Here is a 16,142-nt window from a genome sequence, read left to right as displayed (position 1 = left end):
TTGATATTCTCATTTCTTTATTTTGTGATAGAGGACAATTTCTCTACCTTTTCTGGGCCTCTATTCATATACTTTAAAAACAATATTATATTGTATTATAGTGTCTATCTTGTTTGGGTGGCTGTGAGTATTAAATGAGACAAGCTTTGTAAAAACATCTGCCATACATACCCAATATGTTGTAGGTTCTCAATCAGTATAAGTTTGTGCCCTTCCATACTTTTTTAGATTTGAATTGGCTGCTTTCTTTATCCTTACTTATATATGACTGTACAAGGCTGGGAAGTACTGAATAAATATGTCCTGTCTATACTAAGTTATGCTTACTTGAAAGGGCGTAGGGTTCAGTTTCTTTCTACAAGAACTAAGTATGAAGTGTTACTGTTGCTGATTTTTTTAATGTTGATATTTGGCATTTCAATATCAGGTATACACAGAGAGTATATCTCTTATGACTTATCTATATTTTTAGGTTAATGAAACTTCCATTGGTATTGGACTAGATAATACAGATTTAAACCTTTGAAACATTACTGTTAGTAGCATTATTGCTTTGTGACATATGTAAACTAGTAGTTTAGCAATTTTGAGCCATCTGAGATTATTTAGTTAACAGCATATAATCTAATAGAGCACCTGCCCACCCATTGTGTCAGAATATTTGACCTTTCTTTACTAAGGTGATTGTTTACTACCATGGATACTTTCTTTGATTTTGTACTCTATTCTTCAAATGTTTTATGCTGTGGAATTTATTATTTGATTTATTTAAAAAATAAGCAAAACTGACTTAATAATGTGGATGATTTTGGATTTTACTATTGAACCCTTATAGTTTTTCTGAAGGATATGTTATTTTAATATATTCAGTATTTATAGTAACAAATTTATAGTCATGAGGCATAAGTGAGGATTTTTAAGAAGTGATTTATACACATCTTAACTTCTAAGACTTTTAGCCAAGCCAATAGTTTCAGGAAAGCTCTGTGTATGTCTAATTGCACAAATGTTTTTTTCAAGTTTTTATACTAAGCAGTTAATGAAGCTGTGAGAGCCACCCTAGCCATTCTGAAGTTAAGGAAGTTGAAAGTAGTTTCTGAATTTTGGAAATGCTAACAGCCAGCTCCTGTAACAGGTATTTTCTTTAGGGAGGTTTGACATAACAAGTGGACAATTGCTTGAAAATTTGTAAAACAAAAGCAGAGGTAAGCATAATATAATTTTTGTTCAAACATATGTTAAGTTGGCTCACTAAATCATATAGAAAGAATTATAAAATATCATAATTCATTCTTTGCAAAAATGTTATTTTTGCAAAAATGAAAAAATTGACACCTTGACGTCCATGGCATTGGACAACTTTCATTTCTTTGTAGTCTGGCATAGTAGATGGTACTTTTTTTTGCCCTAGAAACTGCATGTATTTGTGTGTGACAGTTTGGGTGAGTATGTGAGTACATTCATATATGTGAGAGTATATATGTGTGAGTAATATTCCTCAGGTTGTTCCTCATCAAAAATTGGATATCATCCTTTTGCAGAGTGACTTTGGAGCTTGCAATAACCTATGATCCACTTAATACATGATGTGGGAGATGACCAAGAGATTATCTCATACTTTTCAGGCCGAATGTTGTTGTGAGACCACAATTTGGTGAACTAAACAAATATGGTTCCAAATCTTAGTTTTGCCACTTATTAACTGTGTGAAACTTGGGTACACACATTTGACTCCCTGAAACCTCAGATTCCTCATACATAGATGTCATTGAATTCTTGAGATAATTAAATAAGGTGAAGTTAGAAGAGACCTGTTCATATTGCCTCTCACAATTAATGCAAATCCTCCTTTTGTATGTGTTTTTTAAAAATAAATAACATTTGACAAATTAAAGTTTTATTTGAATATTCAGTATAAAATACAAATTTGTTTTCATATTAGCTTCCAGGAAAATACTAGTGCTTTCTCTATCTTGTGGAAAAATCTCAGTAAGAACATTGGGTACTGCTTAATATATGGTTCTCATGTGTTTTATTTAGTTGTATAAACATTAAGGATAATGTAATAATCACATTATTATTTTCATGAAGCTCAAATTTTTTATGATGAACTTGTATAAAATAAAAATTACTCTATGTAATGTATGTATCTTAACTTAAAAATCCATTTGGGGAAAATGTAGAGGTTCTATCAGATAATATACCACCAGTTTGGGGAAAATTGTATAGCTATAGTATGTTATTAACGTAAACCTAAAATTTCATTATATGGGGTTAATTGACTTCATTGTTATAGGTTGTAAATGGTCCCATTTGAATAATCCACTATGAAAGACTAATAGTTCACAGGACTAATTGACTCTGTCATTATAATAGAAACACAAATAAAATTCTCTTTACCATAACATTGCCAATGAAAACCCAGAAGAAACTGTTATGTCCTGTAACTGTCCTTGAATGTTACGATTCAGTTAGCTGACTGTGGGTGGAGGTGGCTCATGTAGGTAGGAATTGCAGGGGAAGGAAGTGTAGAGGATAGCAGGATTTTGGGGGGAAATTAATCAGATAAAATGTTACAGAGAAACATAGCTTTTCAAATGATTTTAACCATTTCAATCTCTGAAAAGTAGTGTCTTTGAATCTTTAAAAAAAAAAGTACTAAGTTTCCACGCCCCCCCCCCCAACTTCTTGTTTTGTATCTCAAACCCTTTTGTACTTGGAGGACATTGGTAGTCATTTTTGCAGTGAGTTCTTTTCTGAAAAGTAAGAAAGGAAGGACAATTTTATTTTGAAACTCATTTTAGGTAATATCGATCCCCAAAATAATCTGAAAAATTGTGCTACAATATCATCCTTCATTTGTAATACTATAGGAGGATGATGACTTTCCTGTTGTAGTTTCTTTTTAAAAAGGCATCTTTTACATTGTCAGAAAACAACAAATTGTAAATGGACTTCAAGAATAGTAATAAAAAAAAGATTTATAATGGAAAGAATTGATGGTATATTTCACCTAAAGTAAGAAAGACAATGTGTAATAAGGGATTTTGTGGTTTTACAGCTCAGTGCATGTGCTTGAAAGCTGTTCTCTCAGCAACGTGGGTGGCAGGTTATGCTACCATATAACGTATTGTAGTTGGCTCTCCACACTTGTCAGGGTTAGTGTTCAATCATTCGGAAAATTTTCCCATTGTTCTATCATGTGAACCAAGACTAGTGTTGAATTCCCAATAACTTACAAAAAAAGGTTTAATTAGAAAGTTTGAAACTTCATTACTTCTTATTGTTTTAATACAGTACTAAGTATTTTAGTGTTTTAGCTACTAGTATGATCATTTTGTAGTCAAAAAGTGCATCAAAATCAAAACTTCATCGTATTTTTTAACAGATTTTACAGAAATTTTTATACCGAATCCTGCCCCCCCCCTTTTTTTAACACTCTATTTCTGTCTTAAGCATTTTGCTTTAGATGGACCATAGCTCTTGGCAGCCAGTGCATTTTTAGCAAATAATACTGTTTCTAGTAAGAGTTGCAGAGGAAAAAAAAAACTTTGTGTGAGGTCCTTGTAAACTGAACCTGTGGAACATTACTTTATCCGCCCTTTGTGCTTCTTCTCTATTTGTGTAATGGTTATAAATTACATCGTTGGAAAAGAAGAATTAAAAACATTTTGTTATTTTTGTACATAATTTTTTCTTTACCTGTTATGTTAAAGATACATGGAGAAATAAGCAATTATGGTATTGAAATTCCATTGTGCCAGCACCTCCCGAGCATAATCCAAAAAAAACAGAAAACCGCCTGCTGGGTTGTCTGCAATGAGCTTGTGTGAACATCAGTGTCTGCTGTTCACACATCATTTTTTTACGGAAAGTTCTTCTTGGAATAAAGACTCTGTGTTTTCTGAGTGTAAGAAACATTTTTGGTCCTTATATTTTCAATTTGTGAGGGTTTCTGTATATACGATAAGTTGCCACAGATGTATGTTACACTGTTGTCATTGGCACATCAAGAGTAGAAAAAGTATAAAAACAAGGCTTTTTGTGTCTATGCACTATAAAATAATGAAAATTTTCAAGTGGTATTATAAAGTATTGAGCTTTTGTTGAAGATATGTGTGAAGAGTAAGTGATTCCAATTAATTTTTGCCCTGTGAAATCGATTTTATTTATAAACTGAAGTATATCTTAGCTAGATGCATATAAGAATATTTTGTGTCCTGTATTTTACTTAAAATTGAGATTTTAAATATGTTTGCTCTTGGAAATACTGTTCTGAGTTAGTCAGATTTTTTTTTCTACTGACCCTTCAGTATAACTTCCTAGTCAAGGGATGTGTTAGGAAGTATATTTATGGATCTTCAGTGAATTTTCGGTTTTGATCTTATCCATTCATTTGTTTTTACTCCTGTTGTGCTTCTGAGTATCACTTTAGACACACAGCAGACTTGTAAAATGTAGTCCTGTGTGTTGATAGTCTCACCTGCCATTCACATTCATGAAACATTGTTTACCAAATAATGGGAACTTCAAGTTTAAACTTGATAAAATGAAAGTTGCAATCTGTAGTCACTCATAAGATTTATTAAAATCATTCAGCATTGTTTTTTTCTTAGAAACTTTCCATGTAAAAGTTAAAATGGTAAATATACACATCTTTATTGGAACTGGTTTTTTACTGTTTTTTTTTTGAGATAATTTTAATTGTTTTATATGCCTTTGAGTCTCTTGCTCAATTAAAATGTACTTTTACATTTCATAGTAGTCATATGAACCTTTTGTTTCTTCAGATTACTAAAATAGGATTACTGCATATTGGGGAATAGTTACTAAATTTTAGTCAATAGGTCTGGTAGACAATGATGCTTGCTAAATCCTCATAATTTACTTCTTATTAGTTGTTGTAGCCCCAGAGATGGAAAAGATTGCCATTTAAACAAAACGTATCTCACATCTGGCTTCTGGGAAGGGAACTAAAAGCATTGAGTTCTGGGCACATTAGTTTTCTAGGGCCTAAGGGGCTTGAGCGTCCTGATTGCCACGAAGCCTAATTGCTCACAGGGCACCCTGGCACAGTGCCATCCACCCAGGGAGTTTGTTGGAGTTTGTGAATAGACCAGAAATGCCTTTACCTTTTCTACTTAGTTGTTACTGCAGTTTTAGGAAACAAGTTAACATTTTTCTCAAAATGATGGAAATTCATATCAAGATGAAGTCAAACGTCATGATATCTAAGCCATAAGTAGTAGAGTTACAGTTTTTTAAAATGCGTACAAAATAAAATTTGTTATGTCTCACTGCAAAATACTTATTTTGTATAATATGACTTTATTCTTATATAGGTATTCTAGATTCAGCTCCACACTTTGGAAAGTAAATTATTTTGTGGATTATTTTGGGCTTCTGAGCTTTCATAAGCAAAAATCTGTCATATATGAATTATGGAACCAGTGGAAGTAAGAGAGATTGTAAGCAAAGTGTGTTTGTGTGTAGGGGGAGCCATTTCAGTTGTTTTGAAACCTGTTATTAAGAACACTTAGATGCTTGCATTCAAGTATTTAAAACTGAAGGTGTGTACTAGGTTTTCTGAAGGTGTGTACTAGGTTTTTCTGTAGGTGTGTACTAGGTTTTTCTGCAGGTGTGTACTAGGTTTTTACTTCTGCCTGCATCTGTGACAAGCTTGTTTTCATTGCTGTGCTGTATTTCTATGTACAGTAGCTAATACAAAGCAGAGTGTTGTGAGACAGTCAAACAGTTGAATTCGTTTCTTCTTTACTTCCCAGTCTCCTTCAAAGTTCCATTTCTCTTTAAGGTCTATATAGATATGACTTTTTGAGTTGTCAGTATGTACTCACTTGTACTCATCTTCTGAATGTGTTCTTGTCTATACCTATTCCTGATAGATGGACTTTAAGACTACTGCATTTCTTTTGTGATGAGCTAGTGTTTGACAGGGAAATTACTTTGAAATACTGGCTCTGTCCTTCACCAGCCATGTGACTCTTGAACTAATTATATGAATAGAGATGTGGTGTTAAGATGTTTGAAACAAGTTAAAAGCCTGGCACATCGTAGCAGCTCAATGAATGGTAGTTGAAAGGAGTAAAACCTTAAACTGGATCCCAGAACACAGGCTTTGGTGTCATCCGTGGGGGGGATTGACTTCCTGCTGTACCACTTATGCCTGAACATTGGACCATCAGTCTCTTTGTACCTTAGATATCTTACATTTAAAATGAAGATTATAGTAATGTACCTCATAGAGCTCAGTGCATGTAAATGCTTAAAACATGCCTGTTAGTCACTAGTAATTACTAATATCTCATTATAAAGGAAATACCATAAAGTGAGAAAACTTTGAGTCAACCTTAATTAATGAATGTCTCTTTCATCTATTCCTAAATGATCCCCTCTACCTTTCTTGCCAGTACCCTTAGAGTCCCACACTTCCATAATGCATGCTTAGGATTCTATTGTAGTCAAAACTTTGCTTTTTATTATTGTATCCACAGAACTGTGATACTCTTGCAGTAAGAATCTCTCAGTTGGCTGGGTTGGAATTATAGTTTGGAAATAATTTTTCCTTAAAATTTAAACATGTTCTCCACTGTCTTACAGTTTTTCAGTATGAGTGTTGAAGGACCACATTTGAGTGTTGGATGCTTTGTATGTGACCTCTTTTTCTCTGTAGAAAGGCATGTGTCTTGATCAAGTGTCCAAAGAGCTTTGTCTTCCCCCACCCCATCACCTCCTTCTTATATGTTTTTACTTTATGTAGCTTTTCAACCCTTCTGAAAGCAGCTTGATTGTGAAATGACCTTTTAAAGACTTTATTGCTAAACCCAAACTTCTTTTCTTTCAGTTTTGTTAGCATATTTTAGTTGTACAAAGGGGTTTCATTGTGTTATTTCCATACATGCTTACAATGTACTTTGATCAAATTCACTCTATTATTTTTTCATTCCCCTGCCCGCTTTTAAAAATAATTTTAAACAGCTTTCATTCTATTTTCATGTATGTGTATAAAGTACTTCAACCATATTCACCCCCTTTTACTCTCTCTTTTTACCCTCCGCCCTCCAACTGGTACCCATTCCCAAAGCTCCTTGTTTTCCATTCCTGTCATTCATTTGTAAGGACCGGGTTCTGCCTATGAAAGAGAACGTGCAATGTTTATCTTTCTCAGTCTTTCTTATTTCACTTAACATGATGATCTCTAATTTTTTCCATTTTTCTGTACATAACATATTTCATTCTTCTTTATTGCTAGCTAATGCTCCATTGCTTATATATGCCACATTATCTTTATTCGTTGGTTGAAGGGCACATAAGCTGATTCCATGGCTTGGCTATTGTGAATAGTGCTGCAGTAAACTTGGGTGTGCAGGTGTCTGTATTGTACGCTGACTTACAAGAGTGTATGTCCAAGAGTGGTATAATGGGATCCTGTAGTAGTTCTATTTTAGTTTTCGAAAAAAGCCTTCATACTGATTTCTGTAGGGGGCTAAACAAATTTATATTCCACCAGCAGTGTACAAGGGTCCCTTCTCCCAATCCTTTCCAGCATTTGTTGTTTATTTTCCTTCTTCAGCTTATTCTGAATGGGGCGAGATGGCATACCTATGTTGTTTTGATTTGCATTTCCTTTATGTTTAAGGGTGTTGAAAACTTCTTCATATGTATTTCTTCTTTTGAGAGAACTGCTGTTCAGTTCCTTTGCCCATGTATTGCCCATGTATCTGTTCTTTTGGTGTTTAATTTTTGGAGCTCTTTATATATTCTGGCTATTAGTCCCTTGTCCAATGAATAGCTAGCAAAGATTTTCTCCCATTTTGTCTCTTCATTTTGACAGTTGATTCCTTTCATGTGTAGAAGCTTTCTGAGTTGATACAATCTTATTTGTCATGTATTTTTAAATTTTTATTTGTGGCAGTACTGGGGTTTGAACTCAGGGCCTCATATTTGTTAGACAGGGACTTTACCCATAGCCCTTTTTGCTTTTTAGTTATTTTTTCAGGTAGGGTCTCACTAACCCTGAGGGTTTCACTCAGGGCTGTACTCAGACTGTGATCCTCGTGCTTATGGCCTTCCATGTAGCTGGGATCACAGGTGTGACTCACCATGCCTGGTTTATTAATTGATATGGAGTCTCACTAACTTATTTGCTTGGACTGGCATTGAACCACAATCCTTCTGATCACCACCTCCTGAGTAGCAGCAATTATAGGCATGAGCCACTGTTCCTGACCCCATTTGCCCATTCTTTTTATTTCTGAGCAATTGGAGTCCTATTCAGGAGGTCATTGCCTACACCTACATCTTCAGGTGTTTTCCCTGTGTTTATCTGTTGTAGTTTCAAAGTTTCAGGTCTTACATTGATGTCTTTGGTCCATTTTGAGTTGGTATTTTTATAGGTTGAGAGGTACCTAGTTTCATTCTTCTGCATGTGAATATCCAGTACACCATTTGTTGAAGTGGCTGTATTTCTCCAACATGTGTTTTTGGCACCTTTGTCCAAAATCAGCTGGCTGCAACTGTGTGGCTTGTTTCTGGGTCTTTTATTCTATTCTATTGTTCTACATGTCTGTTTTTATGCTAGGAGCATTCTGTATGTGTTACTATAGTTCTGTAGAATACTTTGTATTCAGGCATTATGATACCTCCAGCATTGATCTTTTCACTCAGAATTGCTTTGATTTCATGGTCTTTCATGCATCCATAAAAGTTTTAGGATTGATTTTTCTATTTCTGTGAAAAGAAGACATTGGAATTTTGATGGGCATTGCATTGAATCTGTAGATTGCTTTCAATATTATAGCCAATTTTACAGTATTAATTCTCCTTATCCATGAACGTGAGAGGTATTTCCATCTTCTAGTGTCTTCTTCAGTTTTTTCCTTCACTGTCTTATAGTTTTATTGTAGAGGTCTTTCACCTCAGTTAAATTTATTCCTAGATTTTTTATTTTGCTATTATGAATGGGATTGACTTCCTCATTTCTTTCTCAGTCTGTTCATGGTTTGTATGTAGAAGTTACTGAGTTTTATATGCTGATTTTGTATCTGCTACTTTGCCTAAAGTGTATATTAGATCTAAGAGGGTTTTTTTGGTGGAGTCTTTAGGGTCTTTTCAGTATAGAATCATATTATCTGTAAATGGGAATAACTCAACTTCTTCTTTTCCTATTTGTATCCCTTTTATTTCTTTCTCTTACCTTATTTCTCTGACCAAGAATTCAAGGACTGTACTGAATAAAGATGGAGAGAGAGAGAGAGAGAGAGAGGACACCCTTGTCTCATTCTTTACTTCAGAGGGAACACTTTCAGTTTTTCCCCATTTAGTACTGTGTCAACTATAGTTTGCCATACATAGCATTTTTTTATGTTGAGGTACATTTCTTCTATTCCTTGTGTCCTCAGGGCTTTTATATTGAAGGGATGTTGAATTTTGTCAAAGGCCTTTTCTGTTGCAATGATAATGTGATTATCCTCCTTTATTCTGTTTATGTGCTATATTATATTTGTTGATTTGCATATGTTGAGCCATCCTTGCATCACTGGAATGAAACCAGTTTGATCATGGTGTCTGATCTTTTTAATGTATTGTTTAATTGGTTTGAAAGTATTTTATTGAGAATTTTTGCATCTATGTTCATCAAGGAAATTAGTACATAGTTTTCTTTTTTTGTTGTGTCCTTTTCCAGTTTTGGTATCAGGGTGATACTGGCTTTTTGAGTTTGGTAGCACTCCTTTCCTTTCTATTTTATGGAATAGTTTGGGGAGCATTCTTTAAAATGTGATAGAATGTAGCAGAATTCACCAGGGCCTTTCTTTGTTGGGAGAGTTTTTATTACTATTTCAGTCTTACTGCTCGTTATAGACCTGTTTGTTTTGATTCAATTTTGGTAGGTCATATGCATCTACATATTCATCCATTTTCTAGATTTTCCAATTTTTTGGACTGTAAATTTTTGAAATACTCCCTAAGGATCTTCTGAATTTCATTGGTATTTGTGGTAATATCCCCCTTTCATCTCTATAATTTTACTGATTTGAATCTTCTCCCTCTGTCTTTTGGTTAGTTAAGTCAATGGTTTGTCAACCTTGCTTACCTTTTCAGAGAACTAACTTTTCATTTCATTGATTCTTTGTGGTGTTCTTCAGTCCCTATCTCACCAATTTCTGCCCTGATCGTTACTATTTCTATCTACTCATTGTTGGTTTGCCTTGCCCTTCCTCTTCTAAGACTTTTTTTTTTTTTTGCTTTGCATACAGTAAATCCTTTATTTACTTATTTATTTATTTATTTTATTATTCATATGTGCATACAATGCTTGGGTCATTTCTCCCCCCTTCCCCCACCCCCTTCCTTACCACCCACTCTGCCCCTTCCCTCTCCCCCCACCCCCTTGATACCCTGCAGACACTCTTTTGCCCTTATCTCTAATTTTGTTGAAGAGAGAGTATAAGCAATAATAGGAAGGAACAAGGGCTTTTGCTAGTTGAGATAAAGATAGCTATACAGGGAGTTGACTCGCATTGATTTTCTATGCATGTGTATTATCTTCTAAGTTAATTCTTGATCTAACCTTTTCTGTAGTTCCTGGTCCCCTTCTCCTATTGGCCTCAGTTGCTTTTAAGGTATCTGCTTTAGTTTCTCTGCATTGAGGGCAACAAATGCTAACTAATTTTTTAGGTGTAAAGACTTTAAAGATCCCTCTGACTTTATAGTATGCATAGCTATACACTTTCTTCTTAGCACTGGCTTTGCTGTGTCCCAAAGGTTCTAGTAGTTTGTGTTTTCATTTTCAGTTGATTCTAGTAATTTTTTACTTCTTCCCTTATTTGTTTGATGACCCAGTGATCATTCAAAAGTGTATTGTATTATTGGCCTAGTGTGGTAGCTAATGACTGTAATGGCGGCTATTTGGGATACAGAGATTGAGAGGATCATGGCTTGAGGCCAGTTTGAGCAAACAGTTTAGCAAGTCTCATCTCAACAAACAAGCTGGGCGTGGTGGTACATACCATGTAATGTACATACCATGTAATGTCTGTAGGATTACCATGGTAATCCTAGCCACATGGGAGTCATAGGTAGGCTTATTGTGGTCAATGGCCAGCCTTGGGCAAAAAGTGCAAGACCTCTCTGAAAAATAACCAGAGCAAAAAGTCTGGGAGTATAGGTCAGTTACTAGAAAGCTTCCCAAGCAAATGCAAGGCCATGAATTCTTTCCCCACCAGTACCACCAGAAAAAAAACTATACAGTGCCATCTCCATGTGCTTGAATATTTTCTGGTTTGTAATTTTATTCCATTTTGATCTGACAAAATACAGGAAATTATATCAGTTTTTGTATTTGTTAAGACTTGCATTATGTCCTAAAACAGTCTATTTCAGAGAAAGTTCTGCTAGCTGCTGAGAAGAACATGTATATTTCAGCTGTTGGGTGGATTTTCTTTATATGTTTGTTAACTCTATTTGATCTGTAGTGTCATTTGATTCTGAAGTTTCCTTGTTAGTTTTTTTGCTTGGATGACCTATGTATTGGTGAGAGTGAGGTATTAAAGTCACCCACTATTATTGTGTTGAGATTTGTCTGTGCTTTTATATCCAGTAGTGTTTCCTGAAACTGGAGGTGCTGACATTCAGTGTATTGCTTTCAGGTTCCATTTACTTGGAAAAAGTTTACTATTCTTTTGCTTTAAGCCTGTGTTTGTCTTTGCCAGTGAAGTACATTTCTTGTAGTCAACAAATAGTTCCATCTTGTTTTTTAATCCAATTGACCAGTGTATTTCTTTTGATTGAGGAATTGAGACCATTACCATTTAGTTACTATTGAAATGTATGTAGTAATTTTTGTCATTTTATTGCTTTTCGTGGTGTTTGATTCTTCCCTATACCTCATTCTTATTTGTCTAGTGAGATTTATGCTTTCCCTTATTTTCATGGTTTGTAAGTTGTCCTTTTCTGGGTGTAGGATTCCCTTGTATTGCTGGTTTAGTGGTCATGAATTCCTTTAGGTTTTGTTTATTGTGGAAATTTTTATTTATCCTTCGATTATGAAGGATAGCTTTACCGGATATAGTAATTAAGGTTGATAGCTGTTCTTTAAGGAGTTGAAATACATCAATTCCATGCTCTCCTTGCTTTTAGAGTTTCTGTTGACAAACTACTGTTATCCTGATAGCTTTTATATAGGTGACTTGGTGCTTCTCTCTTGCAGCTTTCGGTACTTTTTCCTGGTTCTGTGTATTCAGTGTTTTAACTATACTATGAATGGAGAGGTTCTTTTCTGGTCTTGTCTGTTTGGTGTTCTAAAAGCTTCCTGTAACTGGATGACCATCTCCTAAGATTCAGGAAGTTTTCTGCAATTTTATTGAATATATTTCCTATGCTTTTAGCTTGCACTTCTCCTCCCTTTATGCCCATGATTCATAGGTTTGGTCTTTTAATAGTGTTCCAGAGATCTTGTATGTTTTGTTCATACTTTTTTTTTTTCCTTCCTTGTCATTCTCTGAATGCTCTAATTTATCTGCCTTGTCTTCAATTCCTCATGTTCTGTTCTCTGCTTGATGCAGACTATTGGTAAGTCTTAAAACTGAGTTTTTACTTGACTTATTAAGCTTTCTAGAATTTCAATTTAGTTTGTCTTCAGGATTTCTGTATCTTTTTGAATTCCTCTTTCATATTCTGCATTGTCTTCCTTATCATTCAGGTGCTTACTTGTATTCTTTTGGAATTCATTTAGGTGTTTATTCATGTCAATTTCGTTGATCATTCTTACAGTCATTTTTTTGAATACCTTGTCTAAGATTTCATCCACTTCATATTATTAGAGTCTGTTGTTATTGTGGAGTTTTTGACTTTTGGAGGGATCGTGTTGCCTGTTTTTCGTATTTCTTGTGTTTCTGCATTGAGATTTCCACATTTGAAGATACTGAGTTGTTATTGGAAGCCATTTAATAATTCCTGTGCTTTTGTAGCTTTTGTAGTGCTTGATTCTTTCCTAATCATCCTTTGCTTACCTACTTGTCTAGTGAGATTCATTGTTGTGTTCATCTTTCTCTTCTGTGTATAGGATTGGAGGTTTTTAATCCCCTGTAATGTTTCAGTTGAAATATTCTCAGTGTTCAGGCAAGACTGAGTAGCAGCTGGGTTGATGTGCAGGTGATGTGATGTCACCACTGGCTTGGCAATATAGCTCAGTTTGTGATCATCAGAACCATTCGGAAGAAAACTACCTGGAGTCTCATAGTTCCTGCTGAATAGTGTGGTGCTGTATGTGACCTGAAGGCAGGTCAGCCATGCTTCAGTTGTCGGCTTCATAGTTACTTCCTTGTGTACTAGGAGGTGCTGCTGGCCACAAGGAGCTTTGCAGCTGGTGGGTTAGGCAGGTTCCCCCTTATTTCATAGCTCCACCACTCCTGTTTGTGTCCCCAGGGGCAGTGAGCATCCAAGCCTAGGGGGTGTACCCATAATGTTTCAGAGAGTACAGGGAGCAAACAAAGCACTGATTGGAGCTGAGAACTGAGGGACTCATGCACTCTGTCTTCCAGTCTTATTGCCTTCAGACCCCACCTAGCAATGGGAGGAGGTTGGGGAAAAACTCATTATAGAGCCTCAGAGCTCTCAGTCCCACTCTGTATTGAACATCATGCAGTCAGGAGGCAGAGACCAAGCAATCTGCCCACCACAGGCTCAGAGCTCTGTTACTGCAGTGATCTTCAGGCAGTGGGTCTCTCTCCACACTAGAGAGGGTGGGGCCACCAACACCATGCTCATCACTGTTCAAACTCTCCACTGCTTAAGCTTCTTAGTGGGTCTTTGCAACGATCCCTCTTGTGGCCATCTCCCACCCAGACACTGTGGCAGGGTATTCCCAGTACCTGAGCCATGATTGTTTCTCATTTTTAGATTCCCAGAATAGCTCAGTCTCAAACAACAGGCCCCCTCTTCAGATAGTACGTGGCTACAGCTCTCCAACATATGGGGAGTGACTAAGTCTCTCTTCTCCAATGCTAGCCTGCCATGCAGAAGTAATCATTGTCACTGAGTTGAAGTCTTGTGGGAAGTGTGGGACTGTCCAGCAGCTGGTCTGCCAGTCTGTTGCTAGGGCCATCTGGATTACCTCATGGTTGTGACTTTGACTTCCCCTTCCCCCTTTCCAGGGAACTGGAACTGGAGCTGCAGAATGTTTTCTATTTTTCTGTATCTCGCTTCTTTTTCTCTGTGCTTTTCACTTTCCTATTCTTTCATGATTCGTGATGTTCTTCCTCTATTTCTTTAGAATGTAGTCTCTCCTTTGTTACCTGACTTTTCTCATTCACAGTCAAATGAAGGAGATGGTCTCTGCCATCTTGCCTGCCCCCCCCCCCCAACTTTCTGAACATTTTAAAAAAGGAAATTAGGTCATCACGTCTCCTTCTGTTTCAGTTGACTTTTTTGTAATTATTTACTTAATGGTTAAATGAATTATATAAAAAGTCACTCTGGCATCTTAACTTCCTGATTCCCTTATCCCTATCCCTATCTATTTTTCACTGGGTTGTAATCTTGTGGGAGAAACTGCCACAATATACATGTATGCATACATATATACACATATCTGTCATATATATGTGTGTACTTAAAGGACAGTTTTAACCTTTCCTTGTTTTGAGTATTTTTTTACTGTTAAAATTTATTGTGATGGAATTGACAATATACCTTTCAATTTGCTGTACCTTCAGAATTATTCTTGCATGTGAATTATCTAGATTTGTATATATTTACATAGGGTTTTCTTAAACATGTTATATATACACATTGTATTTCATTGTTCTAAATTAAAAGAACTGCAATATATTTTAGGGTTCATGCAATAACAGCATGTGATAATACTACATGGAACATCAAGCACTAGATAAATCTAAGCCTCATGATTCAATGAGGAGTTTGCAACCGAATAACTGGAATTTTTGTGATAGTGTCTGTTGTATGCCTAGTGTTTCTACCCTTTCTGAAGTCCATGGAACATTCTCTTCCCCTCTCTCTCTCTCTCTCTCTCTCTCTCTCTCTCTCATATATACACACAGTTTATGTAATTTATTTAGTACAAGAAATAGGATAGTATGAATATTTAAGAAACTGGGAGTATATCCTCTTCCCTTCTCTATCACAGTCTTTTCCCTCCCCCTTAGACATAGCTGCTCTCCTTACTTTTTAATGATAATTTTTATAGTTTTACCTCCTTTTGTACACATATCTGAGCTGTAATCTGGTGCCACACATATTCTCTGAGTTCCACGTTGTGTTACTGGAAGCATCCCATCTGGACCAGCTCAGCTACTGTGTCCATGTGTCTGTGCAAGTTCCATCAGTGAAGCAAAGCACTGGGTGTGGGTGTGGGGGCACAAGGGTATATAATAAGAGAGTTTACCCTGCTCAAGTAGGAGGTGGTTAAATAAATTCTGTAAGGCTTTTGTTCTCACATCTTATGAAAAGATATGCACTTAGAATGCACAGAGCAAGAAATTGAGAAGTAAATATTGACGTAAAGTGGTGGAGAGTAAAAACAGTCTGGAACCCATAACATAAGCTTAAACCTTTGAAGATGAACTGGAATCCAATGCAGCCTTATGATATGAGTATCCTGCAGAAGCAGCTGACGCCCTTTGTCTTAGACACGCCTGGCCCAGGAATTTAGAGAGGCTGCAGGAGGATCCAGGGGGAGGCAGGGGTTGCTGCCCCACATAAACAAGATAAACCAGCAGATAAGTACAACATGTGTGATCTAAAAAAAAGCACCTCCTCAACTTGAGTGTAAAAACAAATTGGTGCTGCTTCACTTCTGCTGTACACTCTTTTGTGTGTGTGTGGTGCTGGGGGTCAAACCTAGGGACTCATGCATGCTAAGCTAGTGTTCTACCACTAGGCTGTAGTCCCAGCCCTTGAAATATTTTTGTTTGTTTGTTTGAGGTGAGTTTTTGCTGTACCCAAACTGGTCTCAAACTCCCAGGCTCAAGTGATCTTCCAGCTTCAGTCTTGTCAGTATGTGGGAATCCTGGTGTGTTCCCCAAACTGGCTTACCCCCGACTTGTATGAAAATATCCCTTGCATCACACGTAACCAGAAATGGACAGAAAAGGGGATCCTGGGAA

At 36.2% G+C, this 16,142-nt stretch overlaps 1 protein-coding gene across 9 annotated transcripts in view; it reads left to right on the top strand.

Annotated features, from left to right (window-relative positions):
• The window catches only part of Anapc10 (anaphase promoting complex subunit 10), a 71,761-nt gene that overhangs the window by 36,628 nt on the left and 18,991 nt on the right, over positions 1-16,142 (top strand). The gene's annotated exons all lie outside the window — the stretch shown is intronic.

The sequence above is a fragment of the Castor canadensis genome, chromosome 9 (assembly GCF_047511655.1).
Source record: "Castor canadensis chromosome 9, mCasCan1.hap1v2, whole genome shotgun sequence".
Lineage (NCBI taxonomy): Eukaryota > Metazoa > Chordata > Mammalia > Rodentia > Castoridae > Castor > Castor canadensis.
The sequence above is the reverse complement of the archived record's forward strand: the minus strand, read 5'-3'. Positions and strand labels throughout refer to the sequence as shown.